The sequence below is a fragment of the Corvus moneduloides genome, chromosome W (genome assembly GCF_009650955.1).
Source record: "Corvus moneduloides isolate bCorMon1 chromosome W, bCorMon1.pri, whole genome shotgun sequence".
Lineage (NCBI taxonomy): Eukaryota > Metazoa > Chordata > Aves > Passeriformes > Corvidae > Corvus > Corvus moneduloides.
Genome location: NC_045510.1, coordinates 14,832,381 through 14,845,244, shown reverse-complemented (window position 1 = coordinate 14,845,244; position 12,864 = coordinate 14,832,381).

Below are 12,864 nucleotides of genomic sequence, written 5' to 3'. Positions count from 1 at the left end.
GGGACGGGACACAGTTGGGACAGCTGACCCCAACTGGGGGAAAATGACCGGGGGTAAAATTAGAGAAAACTGGGAAGTTATAGGAAATTATAGGGTGGAATGCAGTTGCTACTCCCTGAATGGATGTGATCACTGTGCTTGACTTCCCATACACAATACATGCTAAGGGGGGCTAAATGGAGGGTGGAGTGGAGACACTGTGGCCAGGCTCTGTTGACACCCTTGCAGGGAGGAGAACTCGATGGTACTTTCTAGCTGAAAAGCCACACAGCAGCTGAAAACCAAGGGAGGAAAAAGACGTCTTGCTTTTGAACAAGCAACTGTGGCAGGATCACAGATGCCCACCTCCATCTCAGAGGTTACCTCAGATGTAACACTGAGGCACACTTCTGTACAAGTTTGAAAGCAAACCAGTGGGATGAGCTTCTTGTGGTAGATGTTCCTCTTTTCAATTCATGTACAGGGGCTGCTAAGGAGGAGGGGGGTTTTCCCTCCCACTTCCTCATGCCTTCTCCATGCTCCTGAAGGAAAAACCAGAGGTTGCCTCATGGAGTGTATCCTCTCTCCTTGGCTGGAGGATGTCTGCTCCTAATGGCAGAGGCTCTTGTTGCTTCTGGCGAGATGTGGTAAATTCCTTCCTTAAGCTCTTTTCTCAGTTTCTGGTGGCCCTCTTCAATTTTCTCTTCCAAGCTCTGGACGTGCTCTGCCAGCTTTGTTTCCGTGGATGAGACATGGGTGCATAGCAGGGTGGTGACAGTGTCCTCATAAATTCTTAGTTTGTTGACCAATGGGCCCACCTTGTCCTCTCCTTCCCTCCATTGCAGAGTCCCTAGGTAACCGGAGTATATCTCTGGTCCAAGCCGTGCGAATCTCAACCACATTTGCGATGTGCACTGGACACCGTCTGGGCTCTTAGGGAATCTCTCATCTTTTGAGAAAATGATCTCCAGCACAGCCAATTCCCTCAGGCATCGGATACCTTGTTCCATTGTGTTCCATTTCCCTTGTTGCACATGGAGGTCTTCTTTACAAAGGTATCTATCCCTTACACTCGTCAGCAGTCGCCGCAAGAGGCTGAGAGTTTCTTGGGTTCTCCCAATCCCCTGGTCAATGACCATATCCCGGGACAGAGATCCCAGTTGCCTGGCCTCACTTCCATCCAGAATGGTGTGATTAGCTACAGCATCCCAGATGCGGAGCAGCCAGATCAAGATGGACTCATTCGTCTGGCAGGTGAATTCCCTCTGCAGGTCATGCAGCTCACTCAGGGATAGAGACCGAGTGATGATCTCCGACTCTGTCTCTTCTGCTGGGTGCGAAGGTCCAGCCACCTCCTTGTCAGTCACTATGGGGACTGATTTGCTCTTTGATTTCTTTTTCTGAATGGGGGCAACTGCTTCTGGTTTAGGCTGTCCTGGCTCAGCAACGGTCTGTGTGGAGACTTTCACTGTTCTTTTGGTTCCTTTTCTCTCTGTGACAGTTTGCGTAGACATGGTGCCTGTTGCTTTGCTGCTTTTCTCCTCCTCATCCTGAGGATGCTGTGCCACACTGAGCATTGTTCTGACTCTAAGCATGGTGTACATGGTGCAGGTCATAGAGAAAAGAGAAAGCAGAACTGACAAGAAGATTATGCTGTCCTTGACATTCAGAGGGAACTCAATATTTTCAAAAACTGCTGTCAGGCCTGAAAGGCTGGAAGAAATCATTCTGTACTCTTTCCCCCAGGGGCTGAGTGCGATTGTTAAGGAGGCTCCAGAGCTAGCAGCCCAGACTAGGACAGGGGAACAAAACTGAATATATATTCTGAATGACATTAATTGCCTCGGAGGTTATTATGCAATAGACATAATAAACCAACAAAGTGATTTTCATATCATTCCCTGGTCTCAAATGGAGCATCACAATCAGCAAATAGTTCCCCATGTGGGGAAAAATATAGAGAGCAAGGTGCAGTACCCATGTAAACACTCTGAACATCATGGTGAATAGGCGGTTTCTGTAATAGGAAATTGTAATTCTGACTTCTCTCAGGACTGCCTCACATTGGAAACCAAAATATGTACTAGTTTGAAAGCAAACCAGTGGGAGATTCCAAGTCAGAACTACAATTTAACAGGAAAATTAAAATAAAGGCAATAGTACAGAAACACTAGCTTAAACTGACAGAGCCAGAATACGACCTGACACCCTGTTAGTCAGGGTGGTGGTAGCAGTCTGATTAAATGGTGGCTACAGTCCTGTTGGAGTTGATGCCTTAGGTTTTAACTTCTATATTTTTCAAATTCTGTACCGCTTAGTGTGTAACTCTGAAAGTTTCTTGTAGCCTGTTAATTTCTGCTCTCTCGTGCTAGGTAGACATAACAAAGCCTCTCCGGGCCTGCTTTCCAAGGACACCAAGACTGTCCTAGGCCAAAAGTATAATCCAAAGAGCAGCTAAGGGGGGGGTAATCTGTGGGGAAAACTGAAACTTTAATTGGAGAATTAACCCTGCTATGCAAATGAATCAAACCTATAAAGGTGTGAAGAACTCGTGACCTGTGGTCCATCTTGGGGTCCATTTTGAGAATAGCTTCAGGCTCCCCAGGGTGTACCTTTGAAGGCCTTTCAAATAAATACCTCTTTAATCCTTTACTCCTGTCTAGTCTGTTTCTAGGAGGCCTCTCAAGGCATCAGAGTAATGGATGTGGTTCTGTTGAAGCGGTGATCCTTTAGAAAGATCTGGTCTTTCTCTGGAGGTCCAGTGGTGGTTATGGAGCTCTTGTCCTCTGGGAATCCAGCAGTAGTGTTGCCTGTGGTGTTCCAAACCTCAGATTATATACAGGTAAGAATGTTTGGTTCCTCCCCCCGGGCAGAGCATCTCACGATGGGATGATGTAATTCTATGAGTCATTCTGTGAGACCTTGATGACCCATTAGTGAAGATAGCCCCCTGCCCCTGAGGGTGTTATCAGGGCTGACTCATGGCAAAGATAAATGGCCCCTCCTATCTTAACAGCTTGTGTTGATGGTAATAGAATACATACTTTTTGTTACATCTTACATTGTAACCTAAGATAACTGCCATCCCAAAGCTACCTGCCTTCAAGGTATGACCACCCCTCATGGAGCACGCGTTCTATAATTTATTGACTATATCTTAGAATTTTACATCAATCAGGGAGAAAGGTATGTATGACTAGAGTCACTCAAAACTCAAGCTCCACCTAAACATAAAGAAATAGTATAAAAGTAAGTTAAAAATGGGGAGAAGTTAGGGAAGACTCCATTGTAACTGCTAGGATCGGTCAATGGGCTGAACCTGTCTTCTCCCCCATAGGGACACCTATTGGGTAAGAATCGTACTCTGTGCACACTGAATGATTATCTCAAGCCAGCTTTTGTTAGGGATTAGAGTTTTTCAGTATATTGCTTTGAATATGTTTTAGCAGCCAGATGCTATCACAGGCAATTCTCACACCTTAACCTGTCACAATTTTCTATTATATTAATAGAGAGTGTTATTCTGTAAACTGTTAGTGCGAGTCCTTCAAGGGTGCTAACAGTTGCTGGCAGCAGGTAACATACTCAACTGTGGAGACCCGGAAGGGGGTCTCCCTTATGTTCTTCATGTGTGCCCCTGAATAAGTCAGTTGAACCACCCTCTGATCCAGTGGACTGCTCAGTGTAGGGTCCTCATAATGGGACACTAACAGACTGGTCAGGCCTTGACTTTCCTGGGGTCCTGACAGACAAATTAAACACTAAGGGTTTGAGAAAATCTCCCTTTTCATGAGATACCAACTGACCAAAGGGATATTCCAGATCATATGACATCATGCTCAGCAATAAAACTAGGGGGAAGGTTGGTGGGGGAGGATGCTGCTCAGGGACTGGCTGAGTATTGGTCGATTGGTGGTGAGCAATTGTTTTCATTTCCATCACTTGTCTTTCTTGGGGTTTATTTCTTTGTAATTTTCCTTTACAATTTATTACTATTATTATTATTATTATTATATTTCAATTATTAAACCATTCTTGTCTCAACTCATGAGTTTTCTCACTTTTACCCTTCCAATTCTCTTCCTCTCATCCAGCTGTGGGGAAATGAGAAAGCGACTGTGTGATGCTTAGTTGCTGGCTGGGGTTAAACCACAACAGTCCATTTTGGTGCTCAACATAGGGCTCAAAAGTTTTTGAGATAACTACAGACTGACCAGAGTATATTAGAAGGGATTTATATCTGTTAACAGTTGTGGATCATGATTTTGATTCATCTGTTCTGATCTGTACCATGCTCTTTTTTTTGCTGTATCTGTTAAAGATTGGTGTTGGCTTTTGCAGTTTGATGTGTTCTATAGTTTTTAGTGATGCTTTGCCTGGGATATTTGTTATTAAAACACTGGCCTTGAACTTAATCTGGTATTTGGGCTCTGTACTGAAGCCATTACTGTACTTCAGGTACCATCTCATGGAGACAATTAACAATTATACATCTTCCTCTGAGAGTTTTTTTGTGGAGGAAATTCAGTGGCACTTTCACTATCTTCTTCTGTTATGTTTTACCCCTCATTACAATAACTTCTCAGTATTTTGAACATCCTTGGGTAGTTAAAATACTTTTATTGGCATTTCTTAGTGTCATGGGTTAGCTAGCCTAGTCTCGGAAGTGATGTTCTCGCAAAGGACTGCTTACAGTTTTCCCCATGACCTGACAGAACCTATCAGCTGGCCAGTTTGAATATGGACAATTCTTTAAGCCACTTAAAGTTGTGACCGCCTCTGTGATACACACTTAAGAATAGACAAACTCCCCCCCAAGCTCTCTTGTTTCTGGTGCTGGGACAGGTGGCTGCGGGCCCCATGCGGGAGCCAGTGGGCCTGGCCCAGGCCCTGCTCGGGCCAGGCTGGGTCGGGCCATGGCCATCCTGGAGCCGGCAGCCTCCCTGTTCCACCCGTGGCCCCCCCACAGCCCTGCTGTGGACAGCCAGAGGGGCTCAGCTCTCCCCCTCTCCACTTCGATAAGCCACATTCCAGCTGCAAGGCCGAGGTAAGATTAACCCTTTTATTGCTGTGAAGAGCTGAAAACCTGAGGGAGAAGAAAGAGGAGATGCTTAAAGCTGAAATTCTGTTGTGAAGCTATGATATATCAGAGTATCCCATTGTAATTTCATGAAGATATGGGGGGTGGAGTGTTCAACTTGTAAGCAAAAGCACCTGTGCTGAGATAGGCAGATGCTGAAGCAGCTGTAATTTCATGAGAAGTTTGGACAGGGAGAGATGGAAGCGATGAGGACTTTTGCTCCAAACGGGAAAGGAGAAAACCTCAGTTCCTAGAGATGCTCCCAGAGATAGTCCTAAAGATGAAGATGATGAAGACCCTCTGCTCCCAGGGAAGGAGAAGGGCCTCTGTTCTTAGAGATGAAATGCTCTCAGAGATGGGTGAAGAGAACTTTTGTTCCTGAACGGCTCAACCTTAAAACTGTACCCCAAAAACCTTCAAGAGTGGACCCTTGAAAGTAGTTGTGGGAAAAGCTGCAAGTCGTGGGAAGGGACTCACATGCAAGCAGAGAAACCTCTTCCTAAATGGACTGAACAAAATTATTTGGAAGTGGGCAGCTGTCTTGTTGTGATAATGTTTTCATAGCATGAGCAAGAAGAGACTTCTCTTTCTAAATGGACTGAACAAGGTTATTATAGAAGTGGGAAACAGACTGAACATCTTAAGGGTTGTCTTTTTACATTGTCAGTGGGAGAAGGGAGGAAGGTGGGGGGAGGAGAAGAGTTCTGAAGGTGTGGTATAATTTTTTTCCCTCTTTTAGGTCTGTTAATAAACTTCTTTATATTCTTTCAAGTTTGGTGCCTGCTTTGCGTTTCTCCTAATTCTTATCTCACAGAAGGTAAACAGTAATGAGTATTTTGGGCCAAACCACTACACTTAGGAATATTGCTTTGGTTTTGTCTAAGGTCAGCAACCAATTTAGGAATATAACCCAGGGCCTGCAAGAGTATGGTCTGTCAGAGACTGAAATAGTTCATGCCTCAAACATTGATATGAAGTTTTGCTCATTATAGCAAAAACTGCATAAAGAAGCTACAACCACAGAAACTTCCTTGAAGAACTTTGGACTCTAAGTGAAACTACTGAGATTAGATAAAGGGAAACCCATTCTTCAATCACCTCAGTCCTGGGGAGAAACAAACAAGTAAACAAGGAAAAGAATGTGAGCCAAACCCAGCAGCTGTTCTAAGAATCATCTCTGGCTTTTTTTTTTTTTGGGGGGGGGCCATAGCCCACAGACCCATTTTGCTGGGACCAGGTTTGCCCTGATTTCCCCCCCAACCGAGGTGGGGGGAGGAAGTTTTGGTGTGTTGTAATCTCTGCTCAGGGGCAGTGAATCCATCCTCCCTTACGCAAACTGGCTATGGAACCCCCAACCCTGGAAAGGCCACATCCACAGGACATTCACATGAGAGGCAGCTAAGGGGGTACCTTAATCCATCAAAGACCCCCTGAAGTGCCCCACAGAGCCATTCTTGAGGCCTTGAACTACAGGACTGCATGTGATGCAACAAACCCGGAGTCTGTTGTAAGAGACAATGGCAAACTCCCCCCCAGGGAGGTGCCTGGGTTTTCCTACCTAGCCTGAGCTATATTAACCCACCAGATTCTATGCTTTTTGGGGGGACCTTCACCACCAAGAAGACCAGCTGAAGAGGATCAACAGAATATTGTTGGGATCCACGGATGGTGATATTTTCTTTATTCTGTCTCTGTCACTCTCTTTCCATGCCCCCCACCTATTTTCTTTTTCTCTTTCTTTCTTTCTTTTTCTCTTTCTTTCTTTCTTTCTCTCTCTCTCTCTCTTTCTCTTTCTCTTTCTCTCTCTTTCTCTCTCTTGCATATTTACTATCAAATAAAACCCATACTATTGACATTGGCATATGGTCTTGTTTGCACCTTAATTCAGACAGAGGCATTTCTAATACCTTTAATAACTGGATCGTGACATTTAATTGACGCAGCAAGCAGGATAATGTTCTCTGACCTGAAGTGCCTTTGGCAATACTATGGTCTCCTCCGAGGGATTTATTTCCTGTCGTTTCCTTCTGTAGGGACCAAGTAACTCCTAGGGATTCCAACACGGCCTTCCCTGAGCGGATTGTGGAGGTTGAGGTCTCTTCCGTGGGGACCCAAACTCTTGGGAATTCTGATGCAGCTTTCTCTGAGGAAGTTGTGGAGGTTGTAGTAAACTGCTTCGGGGGTTTATTTGGGGGTTATTGTGTGTTTTGTTGTGAAAAGCCAGAATTGGCAGGTTCCAGTCCTGAAGCCAATTCTGTAGCTCCTATCTTGTGGGGAACCCCCCCCCCCCCCCCCCCCCACCAGTCTGTGGTTTGTTGTGGAGAACTAGAATTGTCAGGTTCTAATCCTGAGGCCAATTCTATAGCTGCTGCCTTGTGGGGATGGTGTTGTCCCTATGCAGGCTTAGGTATTTTTCATGCAGCTTCCTCTGTGGGGCCTGTAGGACCTTGGCTAATTTGATAGTCGCCTCTCTACCCCTGGGGCGGACTTGGTGCAAAAAAAAAAAAATTGGAATAGGAAGCAATTGGTTACTAAAAAGATGATTGGTTACTAAAAAAGTGACTGGTTACTAGAAAAGGCTTTAGGCAGCGATATTGCTTGACGCTGAACTTGATCATGTGCAAAAAGAAAATCACTGGAACAAAAGGAGCAAAATGATAAGGCAAACTGCTCCAGGGTGAAAAGCAGAAGCCTACTAAAACCCTGAAAGAAAGGCAACTCAAATGCCTGATTCACAGACTACAACTCTTGCAAAACTTTTTAAAAGCAGTTTCACTCCTTCCGCAGAACAATCAGTCAGAGGAAACCCCACTGAAAACCTGTGGGAAACAACAAAAGTGGTGCAACAAGCACTTCACAGAATAAAAACTAAAACTCCACCTAAATAAGTTAATGAAGTTAATGCAATTAGCAACTTGCTTCACTCTGGCATATTTTGCCTGGAAGTTTGTTTCTTTTTTTCTAGGAATGTCAAACATCCCTGCATTGAAGATAAGGAAAACAAATTTGGGAGCAGAGAAACTGCAAGCAGCAAATTCACGCCTAGATGTGATAACCATTTCTTCACGTAGACTATGTCACTTTGCGTTAGCCACAAGAAGTTTTACTTCCTTTTAATAATCGGTCTAGTGGGCCAAATTTTCACTTTTCTTTTATAGGAACCTACCAACACATGACATGGAGTGTTACAATCCGGTTTAAACCCAGAAGAGAAAAGAAAACTGTTACAGCTGGGATACTGTAACACGGATATATCAAACCAGGAGTCCCGTGGAAAAGAAATATATATGGATGGATTCTTGGTAGATGTTTCAGAGATGTTTGTTTCTCCAGCCGCATGGCCAGAGCTCTGCCAAGGAACCCTCACAGTCCGGGTTGAGGGTCCTTGCCCGCGCAGGGAAACACCAACCAATGGGGAACGAGGCTGACCAGGGGCAGGGAAACCCCATGCCTCCACTCAGGGCCCCGCACTCAGGACTACATGGCGGGGGGAGGAGACCCCGACATTTCACCCGTTTATTTTTAACAAAAAAAATGTAAAACTTAACATTGAAAACAAGAAGGACAGTTTCAAAACAAAACAAGCCACCCTCCTGAGTCTTTGAATGTCCAAACAGATTCTGTGGAACATCTTAGGGCTGACAGAAGGGAGACAGAAATCTCTGAGCATGCTTTGTGGGGAAACTGAGGCAGGAGAGGGTTTAATTTCTTCCCTCCCCCTCTTCATCCCCCACTCAGCATTGGAAAGGGATTTTTGGGGAAACAATTGGCAAAAGCATGGTTTTGTGAGGGAAACCATGGATGGAAAAACAGATTGGGAACACACTGGGGGTAATAGGACATAGGGTAAAAGGGAAAGGTGGGATTAGGAAAGGGAGACTGTAGGGGGGGCTTATAATGGAGATATTGTCTAACATGACTACAATTTTTAGCATATATACTGCCTTTTACAGGAACACCATCAGGCCCAGTAACCTGCGATGCTTGTAACCCTTTTCTACCTTGTATAATTTTGAATTCCACCACCTCTCCATCTCCCAAGCTTGGGATGCATTTTTCAGGGTTATTCTTTTTAATGGCAGTTCTATGCACGAATATGTCCTGCTGGTTGTCACATCTTGTTATAAAACCATAATTTTGTTTAACATTATACCATTTTACTATTCCTAAAATCTTAGCTACAATATTTTCCTTTTTCCAAGTGGCTGCTGTTTTCTGTCTCGCTGCGTTCTTGCTTTCTCTTTCGCTTGCTCCTCTGCTGGAATTTCCAGAGCTGCTTGTGCCTGCGCGCTCTTCCTGGGGCCGCGCGGGCCGGGCCGGGCTGCACCACTCAGATCTCTGTGCGTCGCCTCCTCTGGTTGCTGCTTCGCTGCCGATGCCAGGCGCTGCATCTCGGCCGGACCCCCGAGCGATGACCCCCCCGCACCCTGCTCCAGCGCGCGTCTCGGCTGGGCGCGGCTCCGCTCCACCGCCGCTGCCGTACCGCCCCTCTCAGTTGGGCGTTCACAGGGCTTGCTCCACCACGTGCTGCGCGGGGCTGGGCAGGCACCGCCGGGTCGCGCCGCTCCCGCTGCGCCTCGGTCCGCCACCGACACTGCGGCTCGCGTGGCTCTGCCCGCGCGCGGGAACTGCCTTGCTGCTGCTCACAGAGCACTCGGTGCACGTGGCCGAGGCTGCACGGTCCCTGAGGCACGCTTCCCTTCACCAGGACACAGCTGACATTGCTCAACAGTCTCGGTAATTAAATAATATTCACGAAAATATTCTTCCATCGGCATGTATTTTGACTCAAAAATTAACTGTGTCCAAACGGTTTTCCAAAAGCCCTTCGTAAGAATTAAATCCCAAGAAACATAGAAAAAGTTCTTAAACAACCATGAGAGGAAATGTTTCAGTTCTTTTTGAGCTTGAATCAAGCTAAAATTTACAAATCGTTGTTCAAGAATCATTTTAAGTTTAAGATAGATGTCCATATGCGGCTCTGAAAGCCAAGAGTCTTCCCACGGTTCCTCCATAGTTTAGATATGGAATAGCAAAACAAAACCAAGAAGAGGAATCCAAAGTTTCTAGGGTTTACTCACACACATCAGTCGCTTAGGGATCGGGGATCATTCTGCTTACAATTCTCCACCATTTGTTACAGCGGGGATACTGTAACACGCATATATCAAACCAGGAGTCCCATGGAAAAGAAATATATATGGATGGATTCTTGGTAGATGTTTCAGAGATGTTTGTTTCTCCAGCCGCATGGCTGGAGCTCTGCTGAGGAACCCTCACAGTCCGGGCTGAGGGTCCTTGCCCACGCAGGGAAACACAAACCAACCAATGGGGAACGAGGCTGACCAGGGGCAAGGAAACCCCATGCCTCCCCTCAGGGCCCCTCTCCCAGGACTACATGGTGGGGGGAGGAGATCCTGACAGAAAACTAAGTCTCTGTGTATAAACCAGAAAGAACTTTGAAGGTTCAAAATATACCCAAAAACAAGATTAAAATCAAATGAGGTTAGATGTTGGTACCAAAAATTTGATATGTTTTATTTAACAATAAAAGAGGCAAAGAGAAAGAAAGAAAGAAAGAAAGAAAGAAAGAAAGAAAGAAAGAAAGGAAGGAAGGAAGGAAGGAAGGAAGGAAGGAAGGAAGGAAGGAAGGAAGGAAGGAAGGAAGGAAGGAAGGAAGGAAGAAAGGAAGAAAGGAAGAAAGGAAGAAAGGAAGAAAGGAAGAAAGGAAGAGGGGGGGTTGGGGGGACAGGGAGAGATGACAGGGGTTAGGTGGAGGCATATCACCCATCCAAGGGTCCCAACGACGTCTCGTTGCTCTCCTCCATCTCGTCTTCTGGCGGTGAGGGTCTCCAGCCACCACACCACGCCACCACACGCCGCCACACACTGCCACATGCCGAAGAGTATAGAATCCCATGGAATAATATATGCTTTGGGCCAGGTGGGAAGGCCCACGTACCTCCCTTGCAGGGGTCCAGTTTGACACTGTCCCTTGCAACACTGAGGGTCTGTTGCATCATCTCTGGTGCAGCCTCTGGGGACTCCTTTGGGGGGGGCCTTTGATGGGCCATGACATCCCCTCTACTGTGGATAAGTTTTTTCCCCGGGTGAAGGGCCCCTCAGCTGAGCTCCTCTGCACTTTGGAGGATGGGCGGTCACTGTGCCACTGACCAGAGGCTTTTCCAACACACACCCAAAGCCTCTCTCCTCCCACCCTTTGGTGCGAGGGTCTGTGTGAGCCTGGCAGCTCATAGCCCTGAGGCCATGATCTCCACTCCTGAGGTGTTAAGCTTGTGCTCTGTGAATGTCCTCAGCCCTGAGATGTTACTTTACCTTGTCTTCATCAGAGGGCGGTCCAGGGCCTCTCAGAGCCTCATTCAGGGTGTGGTAGTCTTCTCTGCAGCTTTTGTAATACAGTTTTAAAAGTCCTTCATGAAAAAATTTAAGTCATAAACTATAATATTTCAGTCTCTGACATGGAGCTAGCTGTGTGAAAACCAATGAAATTTTAAGTGTCGCCATAATTGCTTGCATTGTCAGTTTGTTAATATTTGTAATTTGTTTGTGTTTTCATTGCAAGTGATTTGCTGGAAGATCCAAAATTAGTTAAAGCATTCTACATATTCTTAAGTTTGATTTTTGTCTAACTGGCTTTGTATTTTTACTGAACAATGGTGTGGCAAAAGGTCTTACGGATGTACAATTTATCTCAACCAATTTTTTCCTAAGAGTTGGTATAAGAATTTATGCATATTTTAAATTATTATGATTTGGCTAAATTTTTTGGATTTACTAATTAGTGAACTAAAAAATCTTAACAAAACACAAGCAAATATTACATGAGAAATGATTTAATCCCCCTTCCCGAACCTGGAGGCATAGCCATAGACTGCAAATAGGACATGAATAAAATACAGAAAATCCTTCTACCAGCTCTCAAGACAATGTGCTGGTAAATTTCCTGCCATATGTCTTAAGAGAGTATTTTAACTTTGCCTCACTTCTCCTATTTATGATATGCAGTGTAGTGACTACAGCACATTATACAATAAACGTGCTTCTCAGTTGTGGGTGCAGAATATGATAAGGGCTGTCAGGAAAATTAATCCACAAACACCAGACATTTATGTCCAGAAAGGAGACAGAGGAGTCCTGTTACTTTATTCGAATAAAGGGAGAGATCATGGGCATTTCCCTTGGGGTCTCTCAAATTTTTGGAGGGCGCAGCCTCCTATTTATCCTAATTTCCCAACTGCATTTCCCTCTCTCTTTCCCCACTGGCTGAGGTTCTTGAGAGGTACAGACTTCCCAAAATGCCTAATACCTAAGACTCCCTTCTAATGTATAACCCCCCCTTTATTTTATTCTTCTGGAATTTATGGTTCTTCCCATTGTTTCTTTCATCTCTCAATGTCCAATTTCATTTATCAGCTGACCTATAGTTTATTTGTAAAGACAAATCTCTTTCTTTCCATTCATCAATCAGTGGAATCCTTTGTAGAGAAATGGCTGAGTGAACAGGGACATGTATACGTGCACAATCCAAGCTATATTAGTGAACTGTCCTTGACTAGGGAAAAAAGAGAGGAGCAAGGCTGATGCGGCAAGCCGACGGGATGTTGGAGAGGGGGATGCTGACCATAGAAAGAGAAAGACTTAGTTAGTCGCGTGCATATTAATCTGTAACCAATTGCTTGCCATTAAAGGCCGTGTGAACAGTAGCTGTAACCCAATAGTATGGAGCTTGCTTATGCGTGCTTGAGGAATTAGGGTATAACTATGGGACTGACAATAGAATAAAC